Source organism: Lycium ferocissimum, chromosome 2, assembly GCF_029784015.1.
Source record: "Lycium ferocissimum isolate CSIRO_LF1 chromosome 2, AGI_CSIRO_Lferr_CH_V1, whole genome shotgun sequence".
In the NCBI taxonomy this organism is placed as follows: Eukaryota; Viridiplantae; Streptophyta; class Magnoliopsida; order Solanales; family Solanaceae; genus Lycium; species Lycium ferocissimum.
The window spans coordinates 14707170-14730089 of NC_081343.1; positions in this window are offsets into that span (position 1 = coordinate 14707170).

The following is a 22920-nucleotide window of genomic DNA, read 5'->3' on the forward strand; positions in this document are numbered from 1 at the left end:
TCCGGGCACCCAAACGCAAATTTATATAATTTCCCAAAAAATTTCGGCAGAGTTTCCTTTGTTTTACGGACTATCCAAAATAACCCTGCGCACAGAAAATACCAACAAAGGCCACACAGGGCCAACCAAACAACATATATATATATATATATATATGCGGGCCGACAAGGCTGCCGCGGCGAATGGAATCGCCCAAACACAACATATACAAACACAACCGTACAGAAGTAGGCACAATCCCACAAACATGTCCACAGACCTCTAAACAGACAGACAGACAGAATCACATGACGGGACAGGGCCCCGCCGTACCCCCGAACAAATATGCACAATGCAACGAACGAATATATACCAAAAGTAGGCTCCGGAATTAGTGGAGCACTTCAAATAGCAGAAGAGGGTGTCCTAAACCGGTGGATCCTCAAGCTGTGCGTCCGTACTGCGGGCATGAAACGCACCCCCCCCGAAGAAAGGGGGTCGGTACGGAATATGTACCGAGCATGTAAAGCGAAAATACAATAGGCGAATCGTACTTTAAATAAGGAGTAGGAGCCATGGATACGGTAACTAGAAACCACAAAACTTACCTTCGACCATAATTCATACATGTTCATATCATATACCAATCAGACAATCATTACGCACATGCGTATACATATAGCGTGTCCCGGCCCTCTAGCGAGAGACTCGGTAAGTAAGATCATATCATCATCTCATATATACATACATATAGCGTGTCCCGGCCCTCTAGTGAGGGACTCGGTGTATAGCGTGTCCCGGCCCTCTAGTGAGGGTCTCGGTGTATAGAATCATGTCATCATCATATCATCATATACATAGCGTGTCCCGGCCCTCTAGTGAGGGTCTCGGTGTATAGAATCATCATATCATCCTATTATCACATATCATAACAAACTTCGGAACCCATGGTTACGTACCAAAATCATATGCATAGAAATCTTCATGTCAAACTCGACAACGCTTAAGTAATCATGCTCGGGGGTTGAAATCATAGCCACATGAAGTTCTTTTAAAAAAAAAAAAAAAAGGTCGTTGGAATCAAACATAGAAAAGTCGCGGGACCCACGGACGAGCGTCAACCCAATCGGGCCCGCCCGTGAAATCTAAGGTCATCATATGTTATCGAATCATTATTATAAACTCAAAAGACAAGTAACTGACCGTACTTGAAATCGGGATAATAGTCACATCAAGTTTTCCTCCGAACGTCGCTCGGGAACAGATCAAATAGAATTTTTGAAATCATAGTTACGTATAAAAATCATATGCATAAAATCATTGTCATAATCCAAAAGATAAGTAAAATAGTCATATTTGAAATCGGAATAATAATTACAACATTTCCTTTTAAAAGTTATCGAAATTTCATAAAGGAACGTCGCGGGACCCACAGACGGGTGTAGACCCGAACTGGGCCCGCCTATGAAAAACATACTCATTCCATATCATACAAACTCCCACGAAAATTTCAAAGCAATCCGAGCTTTTCTGGGAAAGTTATGAGCGTTTGAACTTTTGGAATCGCTAAAGAATAAGCTTTAAAACCAAAAATCAGCTTTCATGAAATCTTTACAAATTATGAATTCCAAGGATATAAGGATCAATGTTATGGCATATGAGCACAAGAATACCAAGGAAACACATGCGAATCATAGACAAGCTCGGATTGCGAGAATAGAGTTTCCTAGAGGCTCGTATCATAGCCTACTTTAACTAAGGCATGCCAAAAAGAAAGGTTACTTTACATACCTCAAACGCTCTCCAAAATGACCCGAACTCAAGCTAAATACCACCTATGATTCGGGCTGCCCACGATCTATAAACAAACCATAAAATGCCAAACATTAGCTAAAGACTTTTTGGGCCTTAAATTCCAATTTCGCCCTTAATTCTACAAAAATTTGGGCAGCATTTCCCCTGTAAATAGGCTACCCCGAGAATTTAACTCGGCCATATCAATCAACAACAACAACAACAACCAACCTAACAACATTAATAATCAATCCGAAAGGCAAAACAACAATAATAGCTCTCTTTTCATCATTCAACAACTTTCATAAATTCACTTCGACGACTTGCATTCAAGCCAACGTCGACGCTTATACATTCACATACTAACCCGAACCCATACCAACCATATTTAAAGACATTCTAAGCAATTCATACAACATTTCCAACAATCCATAAATTTTCCCAAGCTACCCGAAAACAGCCCCTAAACCGAGACACCCCTTTTTCATGCTCCTCATTTCCAAACCATGATTTGTATCCACAATTTATTCTAACAATGCTATCTCATCCATATACCAATTACATTAAATATACAATAGCCTCCAAATCAGTCCGCAACATTTACAACATCAATTTGAGTCAATAAACATTCATTTCCAACATAGAATTCATAGCGACGACGACTAAAACATTAAGCGATATCGATTCGTTCATTGTCATATAATATGACCCATTTCGACCAACACTATACATATACATATATGGATGATTTTCAATTGTTCTTCACCTTCCAATGCTCATAATAACTTAACTAGGCATTAATTCATAGTCTCAACACAACACACACACACACCCATTTGCACGGCTAAACACACACACACAACTCACTTCCAACATGCTATTTTTCATGATATTCATCCAATTTAACATACTACAACAAGCATACAACCTTCATAATACATAAACAAGATCAAATCTTACCTTTCTTCTTCAACTTTCCAATAGCCTAGGGTTTCCAAAATGAAAAATAATGGGTTGATCGCTCCAACGATGCTTCCACGCTACTTAGGGACCTCAAAATAATGGGTTTACATCAACAAAATAATTTTAGAAGGACAAAAAATGGGAGTGGATTTCTCCATGGTGGCCGAGAGCCTTTTGGGGATTTTCAACTTTTGCTTTTTTTTTTTCTAAGTGTGGGAATGCAAATGAAGACTTGTGGTCATCTTTTACCACTTAAATGAATTGCACAATTGTCCCTTGGCCCACATTAATGAGTTGGATCACTTAAAAGATGACACAAAAATGGTGTGGGCACCACAACCCACTCACACGGCCAACATGGAAAATGGATGACTTTTCCAACTTCCAATTTTATCACTTTTGGTCCCAAATTTTCCTAATTGTTCCATACCAACAAATTCATGCACAACTTATATCTCAAAATAAAATCAAAGGTCAAAAAAAATCCCGACTTTGTATCCCGAAATAGTTTTGTCCTTAACTTGTCATAATTAATCCGGATTGTTCCAATGTACAAAAATACGGGTTCTAACATCCTCCCCCCTTAAGAACATTCGTCCTCGAATGTTAGATTTACCTTACGGGTCATACAAACCATTTGGGGGAGTTTCCTTTTCAACTATCACAACAATACATTCATTTATCAAACAATTTATCAAACAACATAGTCAAGTAAAGAATTTGGATTACCTGTAGGCTCTGAAAATAAGTGAGGATACTTCTTTTTCATCTGTTCCTCAGCTCCCCCCCCCCCCTTTAGGGTGTGCTTATATCATTACCTGATCATTTGCCTTAGTCCACATTTCCCATTCCAAGTAAACGGTACTTTGATCCTGACGTTCCGATTCCCTGACCTTCCATCTACTCACTTTCTTCCCTTTTCCACATATCATTGCATTCGAACTGCCCAAACTTAACTTGTAATAACCACAACATTAGCTTGCCTTATAATATTTGTGCCATCTATACACTGTTGCCCACTTGAGCTTCGTCACTCTGTCCAATTATTGTCTTCCCTATACCGCCACGTTGGTTGCCGGAATACACATATCTGCTAATAAAACCAGGTATGAGACATTACACACATACACAGACATACAGTCGCTATCGTCTCACTTACAAAATATCTCCAAACACTGTTCGAACTCACCCCAATTCCAAAATCGTGTTACATCTTCTTCCTCTTTACCGATCTAATCTGCCTCGTTCTACGTGACCACTTAAGATTCCAACCCACTCCGCACACTCTAACTTCCTTTGGATTATTCTAGCTTCTCATTGCCTCTTTCGTTTGAATTTGTGAGATTTTCAAAAAAAAAAACTTCCCGGGGGGTCACCCATCCCAATATTTCTCTCACTCTAGCACGCTTAACCTCGGAATTCTGATGAAATACGGTGCTTTAATATTAGTCTGATAGCGCTCAGGTCACCGCATGACCTTCAGCACCCCATCTGGAGTAAATTGAAGTCTTAACAGTTTTCAAAACGTTCTCACAATACAATTACCGTCTTACCCTTCTCGATCCCCCGCGTTCACCTTTCACTTACGAATACGATTACCTTCCGTCCTCGACTTCCAGATTCACTATAATGGTAAACATAACTTAGTCGTCTTAGTTTATGAATACTCGATTATCGGTCCTCAAATTTCTGTTTACGGCTATTAAATATCAACCATACAGCAATATACATACATAACAACATACATCTTAGTAAGGATTCATATACCTGTAGCCGCATCTGGTGACGCTCCTTGCTCCTGTCTATCGGCCAACGCATATAGGCGGTTCGAAGGACCGCTAAAACTAGAGGCTCTGCCACGGCCTCCACCACGACCTGCTGGTGCCGGCATACCCTGCCCCGTAGGGCGCATGGCTGCAGAAGAGGATGAACCAGCAACCGACCCGGTAGGCTGAGCTGCACCACCTGAGTTACCCAAAGACGGACACTCCCTCATGATATGGCCTTGACGGCCGCAAGCAAAACAAGCACCCGTAGCGTAACGGCACTCCCCCGGATGGCGCCTGCCGCACTGAGGACACTGAGGCATAGACGGCCTCGTCTGGCTCGAGCCTCCGTCCGACTGCAAACTCGTAGCCCTCAGAGCTCGACCGGCTCTCGAATAACCTCGCACTCCCCGCCTCCTATCGCGGAACCGTGGAGGTGTGCTCCGCGCCGGCCGGGGAGGATATCCGCCCTCGCTGCCGCCGCCGAGGCCCTCGCCTCGAAAATATCCCCGGAATACCCAGATGATCTGGCCCTCTTGGGCTGACCCCTGTCATCAACTCTATCAGGCTGGCGCCCTCCGCGTCTGTCCTCCATGCCCTGGGCGTGGGCCTGTATACGAGCGATATCCATACCGGACTGAGCTGCTAACACCAAGCAGCTATCAACGAAGTACTGATCCAGCCCCACTATATATCTGTGCATCCGATCAGTCATGCTAGCTACATATGCGGGTGCATATCTGGCCGGTGAATCAAACTCTAAGCCGTACTCCCGAATATATCGCCCCATCGCTTCAACAAAGCAGAAATCGGTCTACCCCCGGCTCGCCTCACCTCCGGAGGCAGAAAATGGGCCAGAAAAGCCTCGGTAAACTCGCCCCATACGGCTGGAGGGGCACCCTCACCTCTGGACAGCATCCACGACTCATACCAGTTAGCTGCTACATCGTGCAACCGGTATGACGCCATCTCAACCGACTCTGTCTCAGATGCACTAATCAATCGCAGGGTACGCTGCATCTGTCGAATGAACTCATAAGGGTCCTCTGCGGGCTTTGACCCGAAAAACTCTGGTGGGCCACAGTCGAAAAATCACGGCCCTCGAACCGCGCGCTCGTCCGCACGATCATCATGTCTGTGGGCCTGCCCTGCTACCAATCGTGTCAACAACTGTACTGCCTCTCGTAGGGTCCCCTCATCCGCCCCTGGCTGGGGAACTGGAGGTACTAGTACTGGTGCCGCGGGAGCTGGCGGTGGGGCCGCCCCCGGTGCTGCAGCTGTGGCTGCTCCCAATCCCTCCGATACTGGCGGCATAGCAGAACTAGCCGTCGGAGGTACAACATCCGGCTCAATCTGGGCACGAGCCCTAGTAGTCACCCGGGCTCGGCTGGTCTCGCCAAAGACTGTAGACTTGCCCTTCGGGCATTGTGGCCTTCTTCGGAGGCATCGGCCGAAAACGAACATTTCGTCGAAAAATCATCACGCTAACACGGCTAACGCACGATCTAAGATCAGAAGGAAAGATAACATCCTAAATGTCCTGTAGCCTCCCGTTTATAGATGTGGTGCACAACACACCGATAAACAAGACTCTACTAGACACGATCTGTGGACACTCCGAGGACAAACCGCTCTGATACCACTTCTGTCACGACCCAACCCCGTAGGCCGTGACTAGTGCCCGATCTGGGAAACCAAACGCACCAATCTGATAATATCGAACACATACAGGAATATAACGAGAGCCGATAACAAGGCCGAGTTGCAAATTTATATAATTTCCGAAAAAATTTCGGCGAGTTTCCTTTGTTTTACGGACTATCCAAAATAACCCCGCGCACGTAAAAATACCAACAAAGGCCACACAGGGCCAACAAAACAACATATATATATATGCGGACCGACAAGGCTGCCGCGGCGAATGGAATCGCCCAAACACAACATATACAAACACAACTGTACAAAAGTAGGCACAATCCCACAAACATGTCCACAGACCTCTAAACAGACAGACAGACAGAATCACATGACGGGACAGGGCCCCGCCGTACCCCTGAACAAATATGTACAATGCAACGAACGAATATATACCAAAAGTAGGCTCCGGAATTAGGGGAGCACTTCAAATAGCAGAAGAGGGTGTCCTAAACCGGTGGATCCTCAAGCTGTGCGTCTGTACCTGCGGGCATGAAACGCAGCCCCCCGAAGAAAGGGGGTCAGTACGGAATATGTACTGAGCATGTAAAGTAGAAATATACAATAGGCGTAATCGTACTTTAAATAAGGAGTAGGAGCCATGGATACGGAACTAGAAACCACAAAACTTACCTTCGACCATAATTCATACATGTTCATATCATATACCAATCGGACAATCATTCGCACACGCGTATATATATAGCGTGTCCCGGCCCTCTAGCGAGAGACTCGGTAAGTAAGATCATATCATCATCTCATATATACATATATATAGCGTGTCCCGCCCTTCAGTGAGGACTCGGTGTATAGCGTGCCCGGCCCTCTAGTGAGGGTCTCGGTGTATAGAATCATGTCATCATCATATCATCATATACATAGCGTGTCCCGGCCCTCTAGTGAGGGTCTCGGTGTATAGAATCATCATATCATCCTATTATCACATATCATAACAGACTTCGGAACCCATGGTTACGTACCAAAATCATATGCATAGAAATCTTCATGTCAAACTCGACAACGCTTAAGTAATCATGCTCGGGGGTTGAAATCATAGCCACATGAAGTTCTTTTAAAAAAAAAAAAAGGTCGTTGGAATCAAACATAGAAAAGTCGCGGGACCCACGGACGAGCGTCAACCCAATCCGGGCCCGCCCGTGAAATCTAAGGTCATCATATGTTATCGAATCATTATTATAAACTCAAAAGACAAGTAACCGACCGTACTTGAAATCGGGATAATAGTCACATCAAGTTTTCCTCCGAACGTCGCTCGGAACATCAAATAGAATTTTTGAAATCATAGTTACGTATAAAAATCATATGCATAAAATCATTGTCATAATCCAAAAGATAAGTAAAATAGTCATATTTGAAATCGGAATAATAATTACAACATTTCCTTTTAAAAGTTATCGAAATTTCATAAAGGAACGTCGCGGGACCCACAGACGGGTGTAGACCCGAACTGGGCCCGCCTATGAAAAACATACTCATTCCATATCATACAAACTCCCACGAAAATTTCAAAGCAATCCGAGCTTTTCTGGGAAAGTTATGAGCGTTTGAACTTTTGGAATCGCTAAAGAATAAGCTTTAAAACCAAAAATCAGCTTTCATGAAATCTTTACAAATTATGAATTCCAAGGATATAAGGATCAATGTTATGGCATATGAGCACAAGAATACCAAGGAAACACATGCGAATCATAGACAAGCTCGGATTGCGAGAATAGAGTTTCCTAGAGGCTCGTATCATAGCCTACTTTAACTAAGGCATGCCAAAAAGAAAGGTTACTTTACATACCTCAAACGCTCTCCAAAATGACCCAAACTCAAGCTAAATACCACCTATGATTCGGGCTGCCCACGATCTATAAACAAACCATAAAATGCCAAACATTAGCTAAAGACTTTTTGGGCCTTAAATTCCAATTTCGCCCTTAATTCTACAGAAATTTGGGCAAAGATTTCCCCTGTAAATAGGCTACCCCGAGAATTTAACTCGGCCATATCAATCAACAACAACAACAACAACCAACCTAACAACATTAATAATCAATCCGAAAGGCAAAACAACAATAATAGCTCTCTTTTCATCATTCAACAACTTTCATAAATTCACTTCGACGACTTGCATTCAAGCCAACGTCGACGCTTATACATTCACATACTAACCCGAACCCATACCAACCATATTTAAAGACATTCTAAGCAATTCATACAACATTTCCAACAATCCATAAATTTTCCCAAGCTACCCGAAAATTTATACAACAGCCCCAATAAACCGAGACACCCCCCCTAAACCGACCTTTTTCATGCTCCTCATTTCCAAACCATGATTTGTATCCACAATTTATTCTAACAATGCTATCTCATCCATATACCAATTACATTAAATATACAATAGCCTCCAAATCAGTCCGCAACATTTACAACATCAATTTGAGTCAATAAACATTCATTTCCAACATAGAATTCATAGCGACGACGACTAAAACATTAAGCGATATCGATTCGTTCATTGTCATATAATATGACCCATTTCGACCAACACTATACATATACATATATGGATGATTTTCAATTGTTCCTTCACCTTACAATGATCATAATAAACTAACTAGGCATTAATTCATAATTTCAACACAACACACACACACACACCCATTTGCACGGCTAACACCACACACACACAACTCACTTCCAACATTCCATTTTTCATGATATTCCTCCAATTTACCATACTACAACAAGCATACAACCTTCATAATACATAAACAAGATCAAATCTTACCTTTACTCTTCAATTTTCCAATAGCCTAGGGTTTCCAAAAGATGGAAAATAATGGATTGATCGCTCCAACGATGCTTCCACGCTACTTAGGGACCTCAAAATAATGGGTTTACATCAACAAAATAATTTTAGAAGGACAAGAAATGGGAGTGGATTTCCTCCATGGCTGGCCGAGAGCCTCTTTGGGGGGTTTTCAGCTTTTGCTTCTTTTTCTCTAAGTGTGGGAATGCAAATGATGACTTGTGGTCATCTTTTACCACTTAAATGAATTGGACAATTGTCCCTTGGCCCACATTAATGAGTTGGATCACTTAAAAGATGACACAAAAATGGTGTGGGCACCACAATCCACTCACACGGCCAACATGGAAAAGTGGATGATTTTCAACTTCCAATTTTATCACTTTTGGTCCCAAATTTTCCTAATTGTTCCATACCAACAAATTCATGCACAACTTATATCTCAAAATAAAATCAAAGGTCAAAGGATTGTTTCAATGTACAAAAATATGGGTTCTAACACCCATCCTAGTATTTCTCTCACCCCAAAGACGCTTAATCTTGAAACTCTGATGAAATCCTATATGCTAATGTCGGTATAATCGTATCTACCTCACCGCATGACCTTCACCACATAATCTAAAGCAAGTTGAAGTCTTGATAGATTCCAAAACATTTTCTTAATGCATCTCCCTCCGAATTAGAAAGGGTCTCTTACTCTTCCGACTGCACAATTACTATTTTGGCCTTTTTAATTCTCAATATGCACCTTTCATCTGTATATATGACTACTTTCCATCCTAGATTTTCGCATTTCCAATGGTACGAACACACCTTGGTCGCTCGTTACTTATAAATACTCGCTATCGGCCTCTTTGGGTTTCCGCCGCCACTATTAAATAATAATCTACAACAAATGCACATACATAGAAAATTCCAATAAGGACTCATATACCTGTAGCCGATCGGTCTCTAGTCTGATCTGGTGGACTATAAGGTGAAGTGTATTCCTCGTCATCGTCTACCTACCATCCGCTCGTATGGCCTTCATCATCTCTCTCATCTGAGTCCGAGGGATATAAATAATCGGGCAACTCCTGGTTTATCGATGGCCAAGATAGAGGGCTAGAGTAATCTATAACACTCACCGAGGAGGCTGGTCTGACGTAGTGCTCTACCATAGGAGCAGCTGGTACGGCCTCGGGAATCTCCTCCTCCGGTGTCCCAGACGAATACTCAGATAAATTTATGTCATAACTGTCCTCTGGGGGTGATCCTCCTCCCTGGGGGTCATGAACTCTGGAGGAATCATCGCTGGGTCCTCCGAGGGGTCAGTCTCCATGGAACAACTAAGGCTCGTCCTGCTCGGTCCTGGAGCCTGGGGTCCTGGATCAACTCTGGGGGCCTTCTTAGAACTCCCACAATCTACCTTATAACCATCTTGAAATACATATTCAAAATTATATATACTCTATAATCTAGTACTTGCCAGGGGCCTCAAATTCACTGATTAACTCACTTTCTGGTTCTGCTCCTTACTTTCCAAAGGTATGAAGCCTTGATTTACATACACTATTAATACAAATCATCCAATATCCTTTTCTTTGGTCACATACCGCACTCCTTTTCTATAATTATCTGCAATTCTCATCTACTCGTATCTACTACACCTTCTAACATTAGTGCCTTATTCCTTTATTCAACTTCTTCTCGGTTTCTTTTCTCCTAAAGACCAATATACTATAAGCCCAGGTGCTTCAATCTAATATCGCTAATAAATGTAGGGGATGAAATATCACCTCATCTTTCTTCAATTTCTTAAAATTTTATGTCCTACCTTATCCGCTTAGTTCTACTACAACTCTCTCGCATCCATCCTTGAGAAATCTCTGAGAGTACATAAACTTATAAGACTTAAAATTTAAAATTCTCACTTCAGAATCCATGTCCGAAATAAGGATGTCCTGACTATAATTATTTGTAAGAACAATCAATTATCAACTTTCTGTGGCCCCAGAGTAACGAATGATCGATGATATCCCGAGATTAGGTCATATACATATAAGCTACAAATCGATTCGATGAAAAAGCCATATACCGTAAATGAGATACCGGAGAACTTAGGTCGGATATATCTAGAAATAAAGCCCCTTTGTCCTTATTAAAAGCACCGCTCCTTAACTCGACTCTCTTCTTTCTCTATCTCGTACTCCCCCACGATCCGTGGGTAACTCCCCGGTTAACTAAATCCCAAGATAGAGAATTAGGTACCTTTATGATACTAACATCAGAAGCTGGTCTAACATAATGCTGAAACATAGGAAAAATCTAGGTGTGCCCCGCTCCGTACTTTCTCAATTACTGTTATATCCCGTATTTCGTACGTCGGGATAATCCGAGTCAACCTTGACGAGTTAAGGACAAAACCATTCCGAGATATGAAGCGGAGACTTTTGTTCGCTTCAAAGGTTTAAGTTGTGTGTGATGTTATTGGTATGGAAATGTTAAGGAAACAATTGGGGTCAAACTCTATTTTTGGAAAGTATTCTAATTTTGGAAAGGAAATTAGTTCATGAAAAAAAATAAAAATAAGGGGGCCATGTGGCATGTGGGCCATGGACACATGGTTGGCCATTAAGTGAAATAAAAGATGACTACTAAGTCATCTTCCACACTTCAACAACTCTAGAAAACTCAAGAAAAATTTGGAGAAAGAAAAGGAAGGGCCATTCGGCCAAGTGAAGGGAAAAACAAGACCAAGAATTGGCCATCAAAAAAATTATTGCTTCAAGCAAACCTACTAATTCAAGGGTGCTTATGAACGTGGAAGTGTTGTTGGAAGCGTTAGATTGTTCGTTTTCATCCTTGGCCAACTTTAGGCAAGTTGAGAAGTTGAAGAAGAAAGGTGAGTTCGAATATTGTTTTATGTGTTATGAATGGTTTACATGTGTTGTTGTATGCTAAAATGGAAGAAATTCATGATAGAAATCAAGTTGAAGTTGAACCATAAATGTGGAGGTTTGGCCGTGTGTTGTGTAAAATGTGTAGTAATAATGAATTAAGTGTATTTAGCATGTTTATGTGTTGTTGTAATGTGTAGAAATGGATGGAAATCATGGAAGTGGTGTATTGATGTAGTAGCCGAAAATGGGTGTCTTGTATGCCAAGAATGAATTAATTCTATGTAGTGCTTTGGTTGTTGTTGTTATGTGGATTCTATGTTGATAATGAAAGTTTAATGAATCAATTTGAAGTTGTGATGGTTGTGGGCTGATTTGGAAGGCAATGTAACCCTTATGTAATTTTTGTATTTATGGTAATGACATTGTGAACACATAGGTTGTTGATGTAGTTTATGAGTTTTGGAGAAAGGAAATATGTTTGGTGTTGTTCTTGGGCTTGGACACAATTTCGGGTGAGTTGGGACGTGGTTTGGGTTGGTTGGAAAATTGTGTGAATTGTTTAAAGCATTCTTGAATATTGTTTGAATGGTTTTGGATTAGTAATCAAATGTATAAACGTGGATATTAGATTGAACGTAAGTAGTTGAAGTGACTATATTATGAGTGTTGAATGTTGTTGGAATATTATGAATGTTGTCGAAGTCATGTAGAAAGAGCTATTAATGTTAGGATGTATTGTGAATTGATTATTGATATCAGTAGGTTGGTTGTTGGTTTGGTTGTTGTTGAAATTAGCCGAGTTGAAATCTCGGGGTTGGTGTATTTATAGGGGAAATGCTGTCGAAATTTGAGAATTTAATGTTCGATTGGAATTGAATGCCTAAAGGCTTATGGCTAAAGTTTGGTATATTGGCGTTATGTAGATCTTGGAGCGTCCGAGGGTTGAGGCTTGACTTAGCTTGCGAGCGGGCGAGGTATGTAAGGCGTAACTTTCTCTTCTTTGGCATGTCTTAGTGCTACTAGGTTATGACCCGAGCTCGGGTAATTCCGCTCTTAGGATCCGAGCTTAGATATGTGCCTTATTCATTCTTACGTACTCACTTTAATGTAACCTTATTAAGGTTCTTATGTTTTCAAAAGATTGAATTTCAAAAGTCTTATAAAGAATTTTGCTACAAAAGGTTCCCGAACTTCAAACGCCGTAACTTTTGCATATGAGCTCGGATCGCCCGAAACCTAATAGGTAGCTTCATAAGACATAACATTCCCCTAACTCTCATAGTCGGCTCGGATGGGGTCGGCACCCGTCCGTGGGGCCCGCGGCTTTTCTATGATTATCCCAACGACCTTTAAGAAAGATTGAGTACTATTTTCACCTTGACTTCCGAGTATGGATTCCCTACTTATTTGATAAATTTTGGATTATGATTTTTATGCATTCTAAGTGAAGACTGTTATGCATATGACCTCAATATGTAATTATGATTTCTAAGTCCGGTTTGACAAGTTCCGAGAGATGTCCGAAAGGTACTTGAGATAACTATCATTGTTCGATTTTCAAATGATGGTTCGCCTAACTTATTTCATCGAGTCTTTGAAATGATTTATGTGCATATGGTTTCTCACTACTCGCTCGTGTGAGTCGTTATTACATCTTTCACCGCGTCCCTGCCGGGGCATGTATTCGTGCAATTCCACTGCATTGTTCACCGCGTCCCTCACTAGAGGGCCGGGGCACGTTATATATATATACATATATATGACGATGATGTGATGACGGGGAGGTGGCCAGGATGTCATATGATGATTTCATTCACCGCGTCCCTCACTAGAGGGCCGGGGCACGTTACATGTACATATATATGATGATTTACTTACCGCGTCCCCGAGGGCCGGGGCATGTTATGTATGCATATGTTCATGATGATTCTCTTTATTTATGTTACTCACCATTAATGATTTTGATAAGCATGATTTACATTCGAGGTAAGCTTTATGAGTTTGCCATCGTACTACTTTTTCCGTCCTCTTTATTTCCGTATGATTCAGCTTTATTGTGCTTAATGCTTTACATACTCGCACATATTCCGTATCGACCCCCTTTTCTTCGGGGTGCGTTTCATGCCGCGTGTGTACGTACACACGTTTGGGTGATCGCTGCCTTAGATCCTTACTCGGCTATTTTGGAGAGCTCCCTCGTCCGCGTGTTCCCCATTTTGGTACAAACTCTTTTATATCCGTATATATTTGTTCGGGGGGTACGCGGGGGCCCGTCCCGTCATATGGTTCGTTATTACCGTTAGAGTCCGTAGACATAAACATGGGTTGTGGGTAGCACTGTACAGTTGTGTTTGTGTTCTGTAAATCCTCAGGTTGTATATATGATATATGTATATATTTGTGCGCGATGTCGTGCCTTGTTGTGCATATAAGTTCCTATTATGCTCGTCATGATCCGATTATAATTGATAGGTGGGTACGAGTGCCCACTAGGCACTAGTCGCTACCACGGGCCGGGTCGTGACAATTACGTCTTCGTCCGGGGTCACGTAAGTCTCGTGAACCCTTAAACGGTCTTTGTCATATGATTTCTCGGCCGTGTCTCCCTCCTACCGAGCCACATCCTCTAACGGGTCCGCCTCAACGGAATAGCTAATGCTCTTTCTTATACCTCGACATCCTCGATCCCGAGTCGACGGTAACAAGTCTCATGTCCCCCTTCGAGCCTCACTTACGCTCCCATTAACCGAACTTATCCTCTTCCCCCAATAAAATCCCGCAATTTAACAAAAAATCGTATCGAGAACGAGCTTTCCTATCATTGTCTACCGCACGATCTATGATCGTAAAGAAAGATGACATCCTAAATGTCCCGTAACTTCCGTTTATAGATGGGTGCACAACACACCGATAAACAAGACTCTACTAGACACGGTCGTAGACACTCAAAGGATGAACTACTCTGATACCACTTTTGTCATGACCCAAACCGGGGGGCCATGACTAGTGACCGAGCTGGGCACCCGTATACGACCTGCTAGATATAATCAGACTGAAACTGAAAACAATGTGGCACTCTGTAAAAGCATGCTATGAACTCATCATGTCATACATCCAAGAGAACCTGTCTCCTGAGAAGCCACAACTAACAAAAACATAACAAATGTGTAAGCCGACAGGGCTGCCACTATACACGGGGACATCCAAGACGAACTACATCGATATAGTTGATCAAATCGTATATACACAACCCACATATGTCTACAGCCTCTAAGAGTATAACAAAGTCTATGTCAAAAGGGTTAGTACCAAAATAGCTCAAGCCCCGAACAATAGAGATCTCCAAGCAAACTCGCGTAAGTCCTAAGCCGAGGATAACCAAGCTGAGCGTTTGCACCTGCGGGAATGAAACGCAGCCCCCCCCCCTCCGAAAAATGGGGGAGTCAGTACGGATAATGTACTGAGTATGTAAGGCAGAAGAGTAACATACACATAGGAGTCGTGAAGAAAATCTGAGAATCATAAACTAAACTGACTGACGAAATACATCTGTATATGTGACAATCTGAACATGTCTGTATAAATGCATCTGTATGTCTTACTATCTGAACATATCTGTATATCTCTACTTACTAAAAAAATGCCTCTGAGGGCGTATGATATGCAATGCATAGGTCATAGTGCCAAGGAACGTTCGGCTCGATCCCTATCCCATATAGGCCCCTTCGGGCATCATAATCATCATCATAATCATCATCACCGTGCACCACCGATCAGGGTGGTAATGCGTCTATAGCACCTCACCCTTTTCCCATACCCCATACATATATATATAATATACATAATATACGCGTATATAACGCCTGCGAGTCACGGGTCAATATGCATGTATGCAAATGAATGTAATGCATAAACATAAACTAACCTTATCATGATACAATATATAGGACCCGTGAACAGAAGGAATAATCATAATAGAGGGGTACACGATCATCAATAACTGAGATGCTCCTAATACTTCTAAGAGTAGAGTAATATGGAGACTCGATTACTCGTTGTTCACTCGTATCAAAGGATCATGCCAAAATGAAAGAAAGGGAAAGCCTTAATATACCTCGTTCGTGCCCTCCAATTATCTACTCTTATTCATCCGAGCTTCTTAAGTCTACATTTAAGAGGATTCGCACAATCGTTAGACTCATCGTTATACACTTGTCATAGTCCTTCAAATAAATCCATTTATAATCAATAAATTCGGCGCACTCCCTCGTTTATATGCCTAGCCCGAAATCACAATACCAACAAAACAACAACTACGACAGACCAACATCAACAACATCATCATCATCAATACCAAAATATTCCATAAAACATCCCACGAGATGTTTGTCCAATTTCTCAACCAACAACTTTATTATACAACCATTTCATCACTCTATCTTCGTAACTAACCAAAAGTAATATTAATAAAGAGAGATTCATACCTTATTTTTGTTAAAATAACTATATCTTCAATATCCACCTTGAATCCACCGCAAAACCATACTAGAATCACATCGATGCATTTATCCGAGCTCCAATTAATACTCCGTCGCTTGAAAGTTGCTTACTTTGTGATTCCCTCTCTCTCTCTCTTTAATTTCTAGAAATTTCTAGCAAAATCTGATGAAAAAAGGGGGTTATTACCCTTTATATAGGGTCAAATTCGGGTCGGGTCACTGTAGCATTTTACTGTAGCAAAATCGTAGCCGGTCGATCGTAGCAAGATGTTTGTATTGCGCGTTTCGCTGCCTTAACTTGTGACGTCCATAATTCCCTACTCCGATGTCCTATCGATGAGCAGTTTGTTGCGTTGGAAACTAAACTCGACGAACTTCATTTTAGACTTTTGGTTCACTTCAGAACACTTCATATGCTATGAGATATTTTCCCCTTAATTTGGGCCAAAATTTTCACATGAAACTTTACCTATCCTTTCTCCAAGGTCGTACTACTCCATTTCTTTCGCTCATTTCCTTATGAAACCTTCTGGTATACCTTGTATACACCCTTCACTCATTAAATGTACTTGATAATGCTTGCTTATTTTTCAAAGTGGTTTTACTTAACCGTAACTCAACGTACTTATGTTTCAAATTTGACAAGTGCTTCTTCGAAGATACGGGTTGTAACATAGAAGATGAGGTCTAAATGTATATTTCATGATATTTTTGAGTAGTAAACTAACTTGAGTCATGATTCTTAGTATCTATAGATATAATCTTACTATGAAGGGTATTAATGATGACAAGGAAGTGTTGTGTAGGATTGTGCAGAGGGTTGGTATGGATTTATTGACATAGGTTGAGTATGAGAATGAATTTTAAGACTTAATTGAATATGACTACTTTAGTATGATATTGTGGATGTTATGATAGTTGTTTGGGAGTTATTTTGCCTTATGGTGATAGTGATGAAATAGTTAACTGAGACCCAAATTTTTGTTAAAGCTCATGAGTTGTTTTAGTTTGAATTCCATAGTGTCTTTAAGACTTAACCATGGTATGAATCCTTTTAAATGTAGATTTCTCAAGTCTTGGCGGTGAACATTAAGTAGTTAAGACGACATAAAGGTATGTAAAGCTAACCCTTCTTTCTTAAGGCATGATCCCGTTGATGTATAACTTCACGTGAATTCCATAATGTCTCCCATGATGACTACACTCCTAGAGTCACAAAAAGCACATACTTCTTGATATTCTTATGATACCATTGGTTCCATCCTATGATAGTTGATCCTCTAAGGCAAAGATGTAGTGAAAATGATGATGAAGATGATAACGCTCCCACTTATGTAACTCCGATAGAGATAATATATATATATATATATATATATATATATATATATATATATATATATATATATGTATATGTATAAAGTTATGTTATCATAAAGTCCCTTTCGAGGTCGGGTATGCTTCACACCGAGTCTATAAGGCTATGATATCTATTGAGCGCACACCCCGAACGGGTGTGGATAACCACGAGCCTTGGTTGGGCCAGGTATGTACAACACCAAACTTTGTCATGATGGGTACGTAAGACATCAAACCTCTATAGTCGGGTATGATACTTCTATATATATGTAAGTGTATGTAACGGAAGGTTCCCATTAGAAACATGGTAAGCAAACATAATAAACATAGCTAGAGGTATAATTGGCTCTATCATCCCATGACTCTTCCATCTTATGTTATTTTTCATGTTTCTATTATACTATTACTTTGCTTTACATACTCAGTACACTATTCGAACTGACATCCTTTTGTTTGTGGATGCTGCATCATGTGCGCAGGTGGACAGGGAGATAGAATTGATCCTTAGGCTGCTTATTCGAGACCGAAGCAGAGGAGCTCCAATTGATTCGGAGCCGCAATTATTGGTACTATTCTTTGTATATATATACGTCATGAGTCGGGGCCTTCATGTCCGTTTATATGATGTTTCATACTCTTGTGTAGAGGCTAAAGTCCCATATCGTTATGTACAGTTAGATGTCTCTTAGCCTTGTTGGCTTATATTTTTATATCATTTTGCTAGCCTCGTCGGCTTGTGTATATGTATATATATGGGTATAGTTGTTGACATTGATATAAAAGTGTTTTAGCCGTTAGAAATGGTACTATTGAGGCATAGAGTTTGTTAATAAGCCATGTGGCTCACCTAGATATGAATGTGAATGTATGATGAGAGGTGCCCAGTGGGTTTGCTCCGGATGCCCGTGATGGCCATCTAGTTGGGTCGTGACAAAAGTGGTATCCGAGCAGTTCCGTCCTAGGGTGTGTCTACAAGCTGTGTCTAGTTGAGTCTTGTTTATGGGTGTGTTGCACTCCATACTTATAAACAGGATACTGCGGGTATTTTAGGAATGAATAACTTTCTTTCTTCATAAGATCGTGCGATAGAGCCATGATATAAGGGTTTCTCTTCCTTTAACAGTGTGTTATGTACTTCAGAAATTCTGAAAGAGAAAAGCTACGACGACCTAAAAAAGGGCAAGACAAGTTGGTAGAAAAGTCAAAGTGAAAGAGTACCGCCAATTTGTTATTTGTGAGAAGGTGAGTCCCGAAATGAGGTTCCATCCAGTCCTCCCATTCATTTCTGTTTCGAGGAGGCGAGAGTCTCGACTCTCCTCCACCTCGACGTTTCTCTCGGGCAAGATATGAAAGAGGCCATTCATTTGCTCACTCAGTTGGTCACCACTCAGGCCCAGCAGCAAAGTACGGGTCAAGGTGATAGGGTTGTTAGTGTAAGAGCACGTGACTTTATTTGCTTGAACCCTCCGGAGTTCTTCAGGTCAAAGCCGAAGGAGGATCCTCAGAGTTTTATTGATGGGATGCTGAGAACACTCCGGTTAATCCATGCTTCCGACGTCGAATCGGTAGAGTTAGCATCGTATAGATTGCGAGATATTACGGTTCATTGGTATACGGTTTGGATGGCTTCAAGAGGAGTTAATGCACCTCTCCCGGTAGAGAAAGAATTTATTAATGCCTTCCTCCAACATTACTTGCCTCCTGAGGTTCAGCGGGCTAGAGCCGAAAGTTTTTGAATCTTAGGCAAGGGAGTATGAGTGCTTTAGAGTATAGCCTCCATTTCAATTCCTTTGCTAGGTATGCTCCGGCCATAGTGGCAGACATGGGTTATCGAGTACACCGATTTGTGAGTGGCTTAGGGCCACATTTGATGGATAAGTGCTTGACCGCATCCCTTCAGGATAATATGGATATTTCTCGCATTCAAGGCCATGCCCAGAATTTGGAAGAAAGCCAACAACCGCAAAGAGGTAAGCGTGAGCTTGACAAAGGTTACAACAAGAGGGCTAGATCTTCAGGTCTGACTAGTGAGTTTAGAGAAGGGAAAAGGCAACAGTTTTCTAGGCATTCAAGCCATTCTATGACTAATGCCCCCCACAGTTTACGGGCCAGAGATTTGATAGATCTACTCACTCCGGGCCGAGTTAGGGTTTCAAAGCTTCAGGTTCTCATTATAGGGGCGACTCGGGCCAGGCAAGGCCACGCATGCCATGATGTTCTCAGTGCGGGAAGCAACATTGGGGCTGATGTTGGTTAGGTTCAGATGTATTCTATACATGTGGTCGTCCAGGCCATATCATACGTGACTGCCCCTCGATTGGTAGTTGGGGTAGGGTCCAGCCTTCGGGGCCGACAGCCGGGTCTTCATCATCTATACGCCCTCTGGGGCAAGGTTCACAGGCGCCGGTCAGCCATGGTAGAGGTAGAGGAGGAGCTCCCAGTTCTAGTAGTCCTTAGCACCGTATTTTTGCTTTGGCTGGACGGCAAGATCTTGAGTCCTCCCCTGATGTCGTCACAGGTATATTGTCAGTATTTTCTCTTGATGTATATGCATTGATAGATCCAGGATCCACATTGTCATATGTTACTCCATATATTGTGGGTCAATTTGGGGTCAAACCGAAGTCAATCAAACCTTTCAAGGTATCGACACCCGTTGGTGAACCGGTAATAGCTAGCCGAGTTTATAAAAATTATATAGTTGTGATTTGTAATCATCGTACTATGGCCGATTTAGATGAGTTGAAAATGGTGGACTTTGATGTTATTATGGGCATGGATTTGTTGGCTTCTTGCTATGCAAATGTCAATTGTAGAACAAAAATGGTTTGCTTCCAGTTTCCGGGAGAACTAGTGTTGGAATGGAAAGGAATTATAGCGTCTCCGAGAGGTAGTTTTATTTCCTATATCAAGGCAAGAAAAATGATTGCTAAAGGTTGCATTTATCATTTAGTACGGGTTCAAGATATAGAAGCTGAATTGCCAACTCTTCAGTCTATCCCCGTGGTGAATGAGTTCCCGGATGTATTCCCGGATGAGCTTCCAAGCCTCCCTCTAGAGCAGGAGATTGATTTTGCTATCGATGTGCTACCGGATACCAAACCCATATCTATTCCTCCTTATAGAATGGCTCCTGCAGAATTGAAAGAGTTGAAAGAGAAATTGAAGGACTTGCTTGAAAAAAGTTTTATTAGGCCTAGTTCATCTCCGTGGGGGGCACCCGTATTGTTTGTGAGAAAGAAAGATGGCTCCTTGCGAATGTGCATTGACTATCGGCAACTGAATAAGGTGACGATCAAGAATAAATACCCACTCCTAAGGATCGATGGTTTATTTGTTCAATTGCAGGGTGCCAAATGATTTTCAAAGATAGATTTGAGATTCGGGTATCATCAGGTGAGGGTTAGGGAAGAAGATATTCCTAAGACGGCTTTCAGAACAAGATATGGTTATTTCGAATTCCGGGTAATGTCATGTGGGCTAACTAATGCACCGGCAGTATTCATGGATTTGATGAACAATGTGTTCCGGCCTTTCTTGTATTTTTTTGTGATCGTGTTCATTGACGATATCTGGGTACATTCTCTGTCTGAGCCAGATCATGCGGATCATTTACGTACCGTTCTTAGAGTCCTTCAAACTCGAGAGTTATTTGCAAAATTTTCAAAGTGTGAGTTTTGGTTGAACTCAGTGACCTTTCTGGGGCATGTTATCTCAGCCGATGGTATTCGGGTGGATAAACAGAAGATTGAGGCTGTGAAGACTTGGCCAAGGCCTACAACACCTACAGAGGTTCATAGTTTTCTGGGTTTGGCAGGATATTACAGAAGATTTGGGGAAGGTTTTTCTTCTATCTCTGCACCACTCACGAAGTTAACCCAGAAATTAGCTAAATTTCAATGGACGGATGCTTGTGAACGTAGCTTTCAAGAGTTAAGAATAGACTAACTTCTGCCCCAATCCTGACTCTCCCAAAGGGATCGAAAGGCCATGTTGTTTATTGTGGTGCTTCAGGTGTGGGATTAGGGTATGTGTTGATGCAACATGGCAAGGTGATTACGTATGCCTCAAGGCAGTTGCGGAAGCATGAGAAAAATTATCCAACCCATGATCTTGAGTTAGCGGCAGTGATTCATGCACCGAAGATGTGGAGACATTATCTGTATGGTGTTCATGTAGATATCTATACGGATCATAATAGCCTTAAGTATATTTTCAAGCAGAAGGAATTGAATTTATGACAACGGTGATGGTTGGAATTATTGAAAGATTATGACGTTGACATCCTATATCACCCCGGGAAGGCGAACGTTGTGGCCAATGCTCTTAGCGGCAGATCTATGGGAAGTTTATATGGTGTTCAGCCAGAGAAAAGTGAGTTAGCTCGTGAGCTCCAGCAGTTAGCTAGCCTAGGAGTCTGGGTAATAGACTCGGGCAATATAGGAGCAACCATTCAGAATTCAGCTGTCTCCTTCCTATTAGTTGAAGTGAAAGAGCTTCAATACGAGGATCCCATACTAGTTTATTATAGGAATACGCTTCCTCAGAAGAAGAAGTCATCCGTTGAGATTTCAGGATATGGAGTTCTCCGATGTCGCAGCAGGTTGCGTATTCCAAATGTTGCAGGATTATGTCAATAGATATTGAAAGAAGCCCATTGTTCCCGTTATTCTGTTCACCCCGGAGCAAAAAACATGTATCATGATCTTAAATCTATATATTGGTGGAATGGAATGAAGAAAGATATAGGGAAATTCGTGGCCCGATGTCCTAATTGTCAACAAGTGAAAATTGAGCATCAAAAGCCCGGTGGAGTGTTGCAAGCTATGGAAATTCCAACTTGGAAATGGGAAGTGATTAATATGGACTTCATTGCAGGCTTACCCCGCTCTCGACATAAATATGATTCTATATGGGTAATTGTGGGTAGACTTACGAAGTCAGCTCATTTCCTACCGGTCAGAACTACATACGTAGCGGAGGATTATGCAAAGCTTTATGTCAAGGAAATAGTACGACTCCATGGTGTTTCAAAGATCTATTATCTCCGATAGAGGGACACAACTTATAGCTAATTTTTGGAAATCTTTTCAAGAAGGTTTGGGGACTCAGGTGAGTCTTAGCACAACATTTCATCCACAGACTGATGGACAAGCCGAGCGTAC